General features: G+C 47.3%; 1 protein-coding gene and 1 long non-coding RNA gene across 2 annotated transcripts in view; one reads left to right on the forward strand and one right to left on the reverse strand.

The window, feature by feature from the left end:
• The window catches only part of LOC146190186 (uncharacterized), a 37,969-nt gene that overhangs the window by 4,602 nt on the left and 20,372 nt on the right, over positions 1-12,995 (reverse strand). The window lies entirely within an intron of this gene.
• LOC146190187 (uncharacterized) lies at positions 974-3,573 on the forward strand. Its single transcript, XR_014707712.1, has 2 exons — positions 974-1,190; positions 2,889-3,573. It is a non-coding gene; the product is annotated as an uncharacterized LOC146190187 (long non-coding RNA).

Genomic DNA, 12,995 nt, shown 5'->3' on the forward strand with positions numbered 1-12,995 from the left:
CTGGAAGGGTAGTGTAAATTTTTAATCATGCATTTTGGTTATGTATAGCGCAGTGACATGTGATTACTTGCATCAAATACCAACCACTAGGTAACTAGAACGCAGGTATTTGCTCATGTTTCTACATTGTCTTGATGGTATGGAATGCGTAGAATGAATATGTGCATCATTTATTTAATTTCATATCAACTGTACACATGCTGACAGAAGCAGTGCCGGCAAACTGGGTTCTTTTGTAGTGATAAAGTGTAGTGATAAAGTGTAGTGATGCAAGATTACAATGTTAGCGCAGAACACATAACACTACTGTAAACTGTTAGCTATGTAAAGTGCGCGTGTGTGAGGGATACCTTGTCGCATCTTTTCATTTTCTGTTTCACGTGCAGCTAATAAAAAAGAGAAACGATATCTGCTGTTCTCTGTGCTATTTCTTGCTGCGGTCGGGTACGCTTGCTCGCGAGCGCCTGCGCCCTCGAGAGCGCTATGTTTGTGGTTTTTCTTTCCATCACACTGTTCCTACCGCGAGCCGGTCGCATGGTCGCGCCGCGGCAGAACGATGATGCGGTAGAAAATCCACGGGCAGAGCGTTTTCCCGGGCGCGGGCGCACGCGAGCGCGCGACCCGCGCTGCTTGAAGCAGCCTACCGACACCCCCTTCAGCGCACCGTTTTTTTTGGACCAGTCCGCTATACGGCCTCCCCCGTCAAGTCCATTTTTTACGCGCCCCCGCCCGCTATAATCCTATAATGGGGAGTTTGGCGCTAGCGTCTGTAATTCGTGGCCGCTGGGAGGTATAGGACCTGAACTTGCAGAGAGCCGGCTCCGTGAACTGCGCATGCGCGCCCAGAACCAAAGTGGAAAGGAGAATGCGTGAATTTTCTCGACGGATGTGACGTCAAACAACTTTTAGTATTTGCTTTTTTCTGGAAATAAGCCTCAAACCCAGATGCCACTTACCCCGTTTCGAGTCATCGCACCCGAGCAAAAGCTGGCGCGCTTTTCGGGCAACGGGTGCTCGCGCCTTGCGAGCCCTAGGTCGCTTTTCATGCGTCGGCTTGTTGTAGTTTGCGGGGCATCATCCCGATAGATGCAAATTCGGTGAAAATCTGATTCAGTTTGTGGATTGTTGCCCTAAATTCAACAGCGTAGCCTTCGGTCCTGTCGCTGCCCTGTCTGCAGCCTCCGACTACGGTGAGTCGTACGCGAATGATGGTGTTTCGTACATGCCCGCGAGCTCTAGGTAAAGCATTTGTCGGCGTTCTGCTACAGTCTTGCAGTTTTTTTAACGAGTTTTTACACGGCAGTGCAGCTATGCGGTAGTCACAATTACTGACGCGGCGTAATCACGCGACAGTCTCCGGGCGAAGGCATGTGGAGACTGCATAAATGCGTCGATCCCGTTTCTTCGCGCTTGAAACCGTTGCATACCTGCTGCTGTGCACCGATCGGTCGCCGGTTGCTGTTGTCTTCGGGGTGCACTGGGGTATTGGGACGTACGCGGCGACTTACAGATGATGTGAAACTATTTGTGAGTCGAGAGTCACGGAAGTTTGTAATTTGCTTTTTTTTTTTTTTAATTCTTCGTTTGTGGCCTAGTTTGTTTGGGCAGTAGCAGGCATTTTGGTGTGGTGCGCCAGCGTGAACGCGCTGGTTTATGATCAGGAGGTTTTATTGCCTTCCTCGCAGCTTCAGCAGATAGAGACGGTCGTGCTTCCGTCAAAAAACTGTCGTAAGGTATTTATCTATGCGGCCCATACGTGGTGCTGCAGTGCAAGAGGTCAGCTTCTTTACAGTGTCGACGAAGTGCTAAAGAAGGGGAGTTGCTGGCTAGCTGAGAGATAGTATAAATGTAAACTGGCCCAGTGCGAAATGAGCCCCGGAGTGAAACGAGCCTACTGCTCAGCATAAAATTGCTACAAGATACGGGCGTATACCCGCACGAATGTATTGTGCTTGTATGCTCACACGTTCCACTGTCGAGTACTCACATCGGTGCATGCAGCAATGAGGGTGACTCTTCGGCTATCATAGGTTCTTGCCCATGAGAGTATCTGCCCTTTTACTACGAAAATAACTGCATTGGTAGAACTCGCTGAGCTTGTTTATATAGATTTAACACTTCAGATGCATGTTTATACCGCAGAATTCCCTAATATATATCTTTTGCTTGCTCCAACAGCGTCATCACTTTGAGAAAACTGGGAATGATAGCAGAAACAATGCCTCCATAAATAGTGGGCAGTGCTTGGCTTCAAGCTGCTGTCAAGGCCATTGACAGCTTATTTGAAAACAAAGCAATAATTAACCTGAGGTGGTACGTTTTGTTGAGGGGAGTGAGGCACCGTTGCATGTACAGCCTTTGTCAAAAGTGTAGAGCCCGGGGGGTCCGCTTCTGAGCCGAATAGTGGCACTGATGTAGAATTAGTTGAGGCCTTTCCCACTGAAGGGGGTAGGACAAAAAATCTTCTTGCCATCAACAAAGTTGGAATACCGGAAATTCATTACAAGCCGCAGGAACTGGCCCAGAAGCAGACCCCCTAGGCTCTACACTTTTGACAAAGACTGTACCTCGTAATCCTGTCAAAGAGCTTGGCAGTTGCTGCTATAAGCACTCTTCATTACAATTCCATGCAAGCCGCAGCATATTCCGCACTTACTGCACACATGATTTAACTTAGTCTCTTTGTTTGCTATTTAAGTGTTTTGCAAGTGTGCTAAATATTTGTATTTGTGCTAGCATTGACTGCCAGTCTCGTTACTGCCTTTTTCCTTCTGCGGCAGGCACTCTCACTTGCTTTACTCAAATCAAATTCTACTGTGAGTGAGTTTGCTGAATTTATGCAAAGTAAATGTAATTGCTGTATTACTCTCATTTATTTACATTTACAGAGGCAAGGAATACTCTGGGCCGACGTACGAGTTTCCTCCACCAGTTGGATTCCGCCGCTACCTCAGTAGTGCAGTGAGCTGTAACTGGTGTGACCAAATGGACACTCTCACTCCTACTGGTTTAGAGCGTGCTCCTAGTTAAGTTTAAAATATCTTGCTTGCAATGTATTTAATCTTGTTGTGGAGTATTGTCACCCTTGCATTTGCTGATATGTTATTATTTGGAAAGCATTCAGAGTGATTTTGGACGCATGATTTGCAGTGGCGGGAGGTCGAGAAGCACAAATGTGTGACTGCAATTTTTTGCCTCTCTAGTTTTCAGCCTTTAGAATTAAAGCAACAGATTGATATGTGAACAGGCCTGGCATGGATTAAAGAGTTTGTCATATACAACAACACTTGACCCTTGCGGGGGTAACACAGCCGTGGTTATCTGAGCAAAAGTTCTCTGTATGTGATGGTGTCCGAAACATGGCATTGTCTTAAGTAACTTGGCATGGAATCGGCCACTTCTTGCACTCTCTTGACAGCATCTATTGTAATGTGTGCTAGGCGACATGCCTTCGGATCTGTTGTATGTTTGCAGCAGTTGCCTTGATGTATCAAGATGGGGTGGTTGTTGCGAGTTGGAAATTCCTATTCTCCCGACTACACCAATAAAATGTAGTGAAGCCAAATACCAGGAACCAATGTGTTACATGGTTCATTGTGAAGGCTTGCCATTCTCGTAACTTTGCCAAATTGCTAGAAACATTATTTTTAAGCCTGGTCTTCTTTTGCTCATAGCACAACTCATTTCGTGCATTTGTCAACTTTTTGTGGTTTATGGTTGGCACATTTTGCAGAGGGTGACAAAATTTGAGCTGGTGTGCCACGAAGGTTAAATATCTGTTTATTGAACTCTTCTCGGGAAGCTACATGCAAATACTGCCTAATGTGGCTGTGAGGGCTTCGCACTTGATTGATGTACCGGTGCATTACTTGTGGCAGCTGGTCTACATTGTACAGGACTGCCACTTTGAGAAGCACCAGCACTGCTATGAAGCAGATTCACAGCATTGTTCCTGGTGGAGGCAAACCACTGTAGATGTCCTCATTCCAGTGCAGCTTCAGCCAGTGAAGTTTCACAATGCCCGTGTTGGACAAACAAGAGGCCTATGAACTTAAGCATTTCACTTAGTCATTTCTTCCAAACATCCGTCAAAACAAGCAACCTGTTGGTTTCCCCAAAATCCCTGTACAATCATATTTATTTTTATTTTTACAAATAGTTTGTATCATAAGCTGGAGAGCCTTCACTCAAGTATACACTAGGTTCCTATCTACGTGAAAACTACACGCTTGTTTGCCAGTGTCAGCAGATCGTTGCTAACGATTGTGGAAACCCTCCTAAACAGAGATAAAACTGAGAACATGCAGCGATCATGTGTACATACTCAAAAGCAAGTGGGTACGGAAACTATGTGCACCTTTGGCCACTAGTTGGCATTACAGGTGGTTGTAGTACCTGAATCGCTAAAAGCTGAAATCAGAGCTTCTTCTGACAGACTCTTCTGGCTTCTTTGCTGCTAGTGCGATAAAAAAAATCTGTAGCTGAAGTTGCTGAATCACACAATTTCAGTGTTTTTTGTTGTGCGGCCTGACACGAAAATTTCTCTGTCTAAGGTGCCACCATTCTTCAGATACACATCGCTTGTGTGTCACCACTTGGTGCGATGTTACTCTGTGTCACCATGGGTAGAGACAGACAATTGGAGGAGGAGGATACGCTACAACAGGACATGTATTTGCAGACTAACGGGAAAAATAAGGAGGCCTTAGGAAAGCTAAAGAATACGGTAAACGCTGCCATGAGGCTCACTGAAAGAATCTCCAATCTAAAGAGAGGATTGCAGGAAAAGGAGTCAAGTCATTTGGTACAGGCATTCGTGATCAGTAGAACAGTTTATGCGACGCCTTGTATGAATATGGACGTGACGGAGGAAAACAAGGTGGACGCTATGATTAGGCTGGCGTATAAGGCGGCCCTTGGGTTACCTAACATTGCTTCTACCGAAAGTCTGTGGGATTCATCATCATCAGCCTGACTATACCCATTGCAGGGCGAAGGCCTCTCCCATATTTCTCCACTTAACCCGGTTCTGTGCTAGTTGCAACCGCTTCACCCCTGTGAACTTCTTAATCCGCCCATCTAACTTTCTGCCGCCCCCTGCTACGCTTTCCTTCCCTTGGAATCCAGTTTGTTACCCTCAGTGACCATCGGTTATCTTCTCTTCGCACTACATGTCCGGCCCATGTCCATTTCTTCTTCTTAATTTCCACTAGAATGTCGGTAACTTGAGTTATTTTTCTGACCCACTGTGCACGCTTCCTGTCTCTTAATGTTACCCCTATCATTTTTCGTTCCATAGCCCTCTGGGTTGTCCTCAACTTAAGTAGAACTTTCTTGGTTAGCCTCCACGTTTCAGCCCCATAGGCGAGTAATGGTAAGATGCAACTGTTGTATACTTTCCTCTTGAGCGATACCGGTAAGCTGCTAGTCATAATCTGCGAGTGCTTGCCAAATGTGCTCCATCCCAATCCTGTTCTTCTTGTTATTTCCTTTTCATGGTCCGGATCTGCGGGTACTACCTGTCCTAAGTAGACATATTCGCCTACTACTTCTAGTACTTCGCTACCTAATGTAAACTGCTGTTCCTTTCTGAGGCTGTTGAACATTACCTTAGTCTTCTGCATATTGATTTTCAAGCCTACCTTTCTACTTTTCCTGTCTAGGTCATCAATCATTATTTGCAGTTCATCCCCCGAGTTGCTTAGCAAGGCAATGTCATCAGCAAATCGCAGATTACTGAGGTATTCTCCATCTACCCTTATCCCTCACTGCTCCCATTCCAAGTCTCTGAATACTTCCTCTAAGCAAGCTGTGAATAGTACTGGGGAGATTGGATGCCTGGCAAGGTTAGCTTCATATATGCGTGAATCGCACGGTGAAGTCATCGGTCATGACCGGACATGATGTCACATCCGGTCATGATGACATTACTGCGAACACATTAAGCTGCACAGAATAGATGAAACAACCTCCAGCTTAAACAGCATCACTGTTGAAAGTGGCCGTTGAGCAGTCTAGTTGAAGGTTTGGGCGGCTCTATACGAGCAAGGAACTGAGTGCTGTGATTTAACTTCCCAAAATAAATGCCACGGAGTGGTTCTTTTTTCTTAATACAGGTCATACGTTTACTAGAACCACCTTACTCTGTATTTTACAGCTGTAAATGCTGCAAAAAGCAAATTTTCTAAATTTAAGAATTTTATTCTGGCATGGCTTATATTCTCTAATCTCCAAAACAATTTTCTTGGGTTCCTTTACTTCTGGAAAACTTGGGATATTGTTGGAACAACTACGATGAGAACAGCAAATTTTACAAATTTGAAATTTAAGTGTATGAGAACATGCAAGATGGCGACCATGGCACAAACTTTTTTTTTCCGGCTAAAACAAGCTGGGGTAATGTTTGTCGTAGTAGCCCAATACAGTCCTTTTCTGAACTGATGGCAGTCAAGCGTAAAAATTGCGTCAAATGGCATGATATGGGCCTGTGTGCAGGCTTCACACAACTCGTACTCTCAGGCAAGTCCAGTAAAAGAATCTGACTGCTGGGCTGCTACCTGGCACAACAGAACCCAGAATGCAACCTAATCCTACGTTAGCCTGCATACTTAATATTTTTTAGACAAAGCATTCATAGAATATTGAAAAAACTCGTACATGCAGAATGCGATCAAAAAATCTGGAGCAAGTTTTATGACACGCATGCCATTTTTCACAGCATATCACGCAGCTTGGAAGAAAGTCGACAACTTCACTTTGAAAGCAAATTTTTGTGAAAATGTACAACACCACTGGGAAGGAAAACAATTGAAGCAGTTGAAACAAAAAAATTTGGTAGCGTATGTGTCAGTGAACCCTCAGTGTCTATTAAAAAAAGTGAAATCAATCATCTTTGACACTAGTAGAACCTGAATAGCGCTGTGTGAAAGGCTGTCCACAAGTGGCAATAAGCAAAGTTAAAATCAAAACAAAACCAAACTTGACAGAACTTGCACCAATATCACTGCTATGCTAAAATAAAATACACAGACACCATATAACCACTGTTCACAATACAAGTTCTACAAACCTGATGCGAATTTTTATATCATAGCTGTAACGATACTAGCACAGCCTGATAATTACAGTACACCTAAACAATCACTCTACCTGCCTCTATGCATATATTGTATGCATATAGGCACTATGCACATATTGTACTTGACTACAAAGTTCAGCATGGTAGTTAACCATGCACATGAAACAGCTCGGGTATTGAAAAGCCTCTTCCAATCTTGTTCAAAACCAATATATTCTGATCAAATCAACATGCAAAATGTAAATCTTTCGTAAAAAATTTTATTTTGCACACAAAGACAAAGGTAGCTTTACTGCACATACTGTAGCATGAGTTGAATGCTACGGGCAAATTTTCATAGTGCTGCAGGGTTTTTATGTGTTTATTATATGAACGATGCAAAAAATAAAAAATCGGTGAACTCCATAAAAGGTGCCACATTAGAACAAAAATTAGCAGTGCTATGCCTAGATAATTCCACTGCAAGAATGCATCTATGCTGACTCATGTTCTATTGCCATAAACAAAGTACAGTATGTGAGGAATACAAGGGATGAAGGTTTGATTCGCAGTGGAGACAGTATTTATTTATTTTATTTACCCCACTAATCACACATGTGCTCTGTACTGTCGTACAGTACAGCAAGTAATGGCATATGGTACCTGTAGTAAGACATAGTTCATGCTGGATACATCGGCTGTCATGCAAAGATGTAATCAATGCAATTAACACTTTTTGTAGTGGCTTGAAATTGTTGACGACTGCGACCCCGAGCAGTTCGCACCTGAACACTGGCAACCACTGTGATTTCGTAGTATCGATGACAGTCGCCGCAGATGATGAGGGGAATGTCTGGTGCCCTCACAATGCATCAGCCATCTCGCAGATAAGTGCTGCCATTCAGCGCCACCATTGCAATTCTTGTTTAAATGGCTATGGGTTGTACAAACTGGAAACTCTAGCAGACTAACAATCTTGTGCATTCACAATGCCGTAATAACAACATTGCGTGGGTAGTAATTTAGAAAAAATAAATACATTCACAGTTATAACTGGTTCACTGGACAATATTTTGTAAGTAATAATTCAACAATACTGCACAAGAATTTTCAAAACTCCTCTGAGCCTCACTAGGGCACCTATGAATGTTGTGCAGCCTTGGTGGATGGAACCGTGACAGATTATTGTAGATGAAAATGTAGCCATTAAATACTGTCCTTTTTAAAATGCGTGATAGAGCGTTACACTGCAGTGCACAGGTGTAGAACATAAAAACATGGTTGCAGCTGCGAGCTATCAGGTGGCTGTCGCACATACTCCATGATAGTAAATCAGGTATAGGTATCTTCCATGGGGCAGGTAGCTAGTAGCAGGCTAGGCAGGCAAACAGGGTTCGTTCATGGCTCTGGTCCACCAAGAATGTGACAGTGCTGCAAGTCATCTATACTTGGGCAGATTACCTAACATGCAGACAACTACTGTAAAGTCAAACACTGAACTTATAAGTTGATAAGTACTGCCTTTGGATCTGAGCAAGAATGAGAACAGAGACAAGCCATTTGGCAAGCCTGTTTCGATGCATTCCCTAAAGCCACATCTCTATGCTGTTCTGACCAGTTTATTTGTTTTACAAGAATACGCTAGGAAAGAACCAAGCGATCGCACATTACATCTACGTTGTGCACTACAGTTATAGAAATAAAAATCATAGCTAACGAGTACGTGACCCCGTTCGGTAATGCAGTACATTTACTTTGCTGTACAGCGTACCACTCGTCTCGGGACTGACGGACAGCGTGTTAGGTCCTTATCATTTGCCAAAAAAAAAAAAAAAGCGAAGCTTAATTTCTAGTAAATCAACATTACACACTATTAAGAAGCGGTCAACACTCTTGAAACACAGTTCTATATTCAGCTAGTCTGCAAACTATTACCACAGTCTTCATGCATAAAAGCAACAACAGGCGCATACATGCAGCATGTGCTGAAAAGGCGCGTCCGATGCAAGTGCAAAACTGACGTTGGCCTCGGTGATCTTACGACTGCTAGGGGAAAGCTACATGCCTCACATTCACACTAAAAATTAATTCAAAGCACTTCGGACACAAACGTAAGCCTTCGATGTCTCTGTAGTCATTATGCCTAAACACTTTCAACGGAGCGCTTTATTTAGTTCTGCGCAGGCAAGCTCAGAACTTCTCTCAGACGACCTCAAGTGCAGCAAGAAAGTAACCTTGCTGCAATGTTCACAGTTAAACGTCCCGAAACAAATCGTTCCCAGCTAATTTCACACAGCGATTCGCGGAAGAATCGCGGTTCTAGCGCAGGCACCATGCTTACCAACATGGCACTCGAGTACGTTAATGTTCCACAAATCAATATATTAACTCATTTCCTTCCAAAGAGCAATCAGCTGGCTTTCTATTCGACTTACCAAAGTGATGCTCACCGTGCGAAGTGCGTCGCCTGTGCTGTATAAACACAGAACACAGCCATTTTATGGTTCGTTAGCATTAGCAACAAGTAGATCTTTCCCACCAGGATTGGCACTTCTGTTACGAGAGACACAACTCCGGACCTTACCTTCGTCAAAACTGACGGAGGATCAAGAGAAGCGAAATGGAGAAACACGGGCCAAGAGCTGGGCAGCGATCACTACATCGTGGAGGTCGTCGTACCGCTCGAAGGCCAAGGCAACACCGGCATAAGGAAGCATCGCATTACGGACTGGGACGCCTTTCGAAAGGCGCTATCCGCGGTGCAAGAGGACATTACGGACATCGAGCAATGGGCGGCCAACGTCGTTGAGACGACGGAAGGAGCCACCAAAGAGCTAGAGACGGACGAACGGATAGACAAGATGGACAGTCGGCTGGCCCACCTGATAGAAGCCAAGCAGTCCATAAAGGCGAGGTGGCAGAAGCGACGAACCAACCGAAGTCTAAGGAAGAAGATCGCCGAGCTCAACAGGCAGATCGAGGTCCACTGCAGGGTGCTATGCACCCAACAGTGGAACGAGGCCTGCAACGAAGCCGACGGACAGATGCACAAGGGCAAGACGTGGAACATGCTGCGGAACCTCCTCGACGAAACCAAGACCAAGGGCCACCAACACAACAACCTGGCCAGGATCCTACACAAGGCAATCTGCGAACACGGGGAAGACGAGGTCAAGCGGCGCTTGGACGCCAAGTACCTGCCGACCACCCCCACGGAAAGACACCCGGATTACCAAGGCAAAGAGAACGAGACGCTAGATCGCGACATCCAGACCTGGGAAGTCAGAGTTGCCCTGCAGAATCTCAATGGAAGGTCTGCCGCGGGTCCCGATCGAGTGACCAACAGAGCGCTCAAGAACCTCAACGAAGCGGCCATCGAAACGCTCACGAACTTCTACAACAAGTGCTGGCAAGAAGGAAGGCTACCCAAGCAATGGAAAGCAGCCAAGACGATCCTCATCCCCAAGCCTGGCAGGCCACCCAACATAGAGAACCTCAGGCCGATCTCGCTCACTTCGTGCGTGGGAAAGGTCCTCGAGCACGTTCTCATGAACAGGTGGCAGCGTTACCTGGAAGAATCGGAGTTTTACCCAAATTCCATCATCGGGTTTCGGAACAAACTCGGGACGCAAGACGCCATGATCTTACTGAAGAACGAGATCATCGACGATACGACGGGCACCAAGGACAACAGAGCCGTACTCGGGCTGGACTTGCAGAGCGCCTTTGATAAAGTGAGGCACTCGGCTATCCTGGCCCAAGTATCCAGGCTAAACATGGGCAGGAGGACATACCAGTACATAAAAGACTTCCTGACGGAACGGACCACCGAAATCTGTGCGGGAGACCTGCAGCTCGAAGAGAAGAAGCTGGGCAGCGTCGGAACTCCGCAGGGGTCGGTAATCTCCCCGCTACTCTTCAACCTCGTGATGATCGGGGTGGCCACCCGGCTAGAAAGAGTAGCGGGAGTCCGGCACACCATCTACGCCGACGACGTTACGCTATGGGTACCGGGAGGAAGCGACGGACACATCGAGACAACGCTGCAAGAAGCGGTCAACGCCATCGAGGAGCAGCTGGACGGGTCTGGACTCGTTTGCTCTCCGGCCAAGTCAGAACTGCTGGTGATTCCCCCGAAAGGATCGGGCAGGAAAAGAAAAAATATGGAAGTCAAGTACGAGCGTCCCAAGATCACGGTCAAGACGGCAGGAGGACAAGTAATACCGGAGGTCGAGAAGATTCGAGTACTCGGGCTGCTCATCCAGCGAAACCGAACCAACGGTGAAACGGTCAACAAGCTCGCGGGCAAAGCGGCTGCGGCAATGAGACTCATCAAGAGGGTGTCCAACAGAAAAGCGGGGATGAAGGAGGAGAGCCTGACTAGGCTCGTTCAATCCTTCGCAGTTAGCCACATAACGTACGTGGCCGCCTTCCACAACTGGAGGCCGAGTGAACGTAACAAGATAGACGCCACCATACGCAAGGCATATAAGGCGGCACTCGGTCTCCTCGGGAGCACGAGCACCGAAAAATTCATGGCGCTGGGAGTCCACAACACGCTGGACGAAATAGCCGAAGCACAGAGAACGGCGCAACTCGAGCGTCTCTCTGAAACGAGAACCGGAAGACAGATACTGCGGGACCTTGGCCTCGAACCGAGGGAAGACAAGCAGCAGAAAGACGTACCTATACCAGATAGCATCAACAGAAAGCTCAGGGTCTTCCCGATCCCGAAGAACGTGAACCCCGAGCACAACAGGGAGCGGAGGTTGGCGAGGGCCAGGGCTCTCGTAGACCTCCACGCCAGAGAAGAAGGCGCCGCCTACGTGGACGCGGCGGAGTATCGAGGGAACACCGACGCATACGCGGCGGTGGTTGTCGGGGCATCGACGGGTGCAACGAAGACCGCGGTGAGCGTCCGGACTCGAGAAGCGCACCGGGCGGAGGAGGTGGCCATCGCCTTGGCCGTTTCCGACCCCGGATGCACTACAGTGTTGTGTGACTCTAGAACGGCAGTGAAGAACTACGCCAAGGGTAGGGTATGTAGTGAGGCCGCGCGCATACTGCGCAAGGCCGAAGACATCGAACGCAAAAGTCCTGTGGTGATCAAGTGGTTTCCGGCCCACATGGGCAGTGACGTGTCGGAACGCGGAAACGTGAACCACAACGAGACGGCCAACTCGGCCGCGCGAGGACTAACCAACCGCGCGGCTGCAAGCACGGCCGACTCGGAGTCTTGGTCGCGGCGCAGTGCCAAGGACAAGATGACCACCTTCAACGAAATAGTGAAATGGTACAGACTGAACAGACAGACTATGCCGCCACCTCACCCGGGGCTTACCCGGAAGGAGGCAGTGTTATACAGACAGTTACAGACAGGGTCCCTGCTTACCCCGGTGCTAGCTAAGCACATGTGTCCGAGTGTGCACGCGAGCGACATGTGTAGACTATGCGCGAAGGAGAGAGCCACCGCGGCTCACATCCTTTGGGACTGTAGAGTAAATCCGCGCGAAGCCAGCGAGAAGACGACGATCCCGCCGCAGCTAGAGGCTGCAACGAGGAGCTGTGATCAAGAGACACAACTCAAGGCCGTCCAGCAGGTCTCGGCAGCTCTAGAGAGGCAGCGACCGAGCGAAACCGAGGAGAGGGGGGGCAGCACCCCCAAGAAGGGGGCGGCGGCCCTCTCGAACCCGCGGAAGTAGCGAGGGACGTAACAAGACCTCAAGGAGCACAACGCACGAGACTGACGTAGTGGCCGCGTCGCGGTAAAAGCTTGTCCTCCCTGCGTGGAGGGAGCCTAACCGATTCTGCAGGCATTTTAAATAAAAGTTGTTCTCTCTCTCTCTCTCTCAAGTAGATAAAGCGCAACACAGGCTCCGTAAAGCACTGGAAGGAGAATAACCAGAGTCAATAACGCGTCAAACATTTTTTTAAAACG

This window comes from Amblyomma maculatum, chromosome 5 (assembly GCF_055883805.1).
Source record: "Amblyomma maculatum isolate TAMU_Amacu chromosome 5, ASM5588380v1, whole genome shotgun sequence".
Classification (NCBI taxonomy): domain Eukaryota; kingdom Metazoa; phylum Arthropoda; class Arachnida; order Ixodida; family Ixodidae; genus Amblyomma; species Amblyomma maculatum.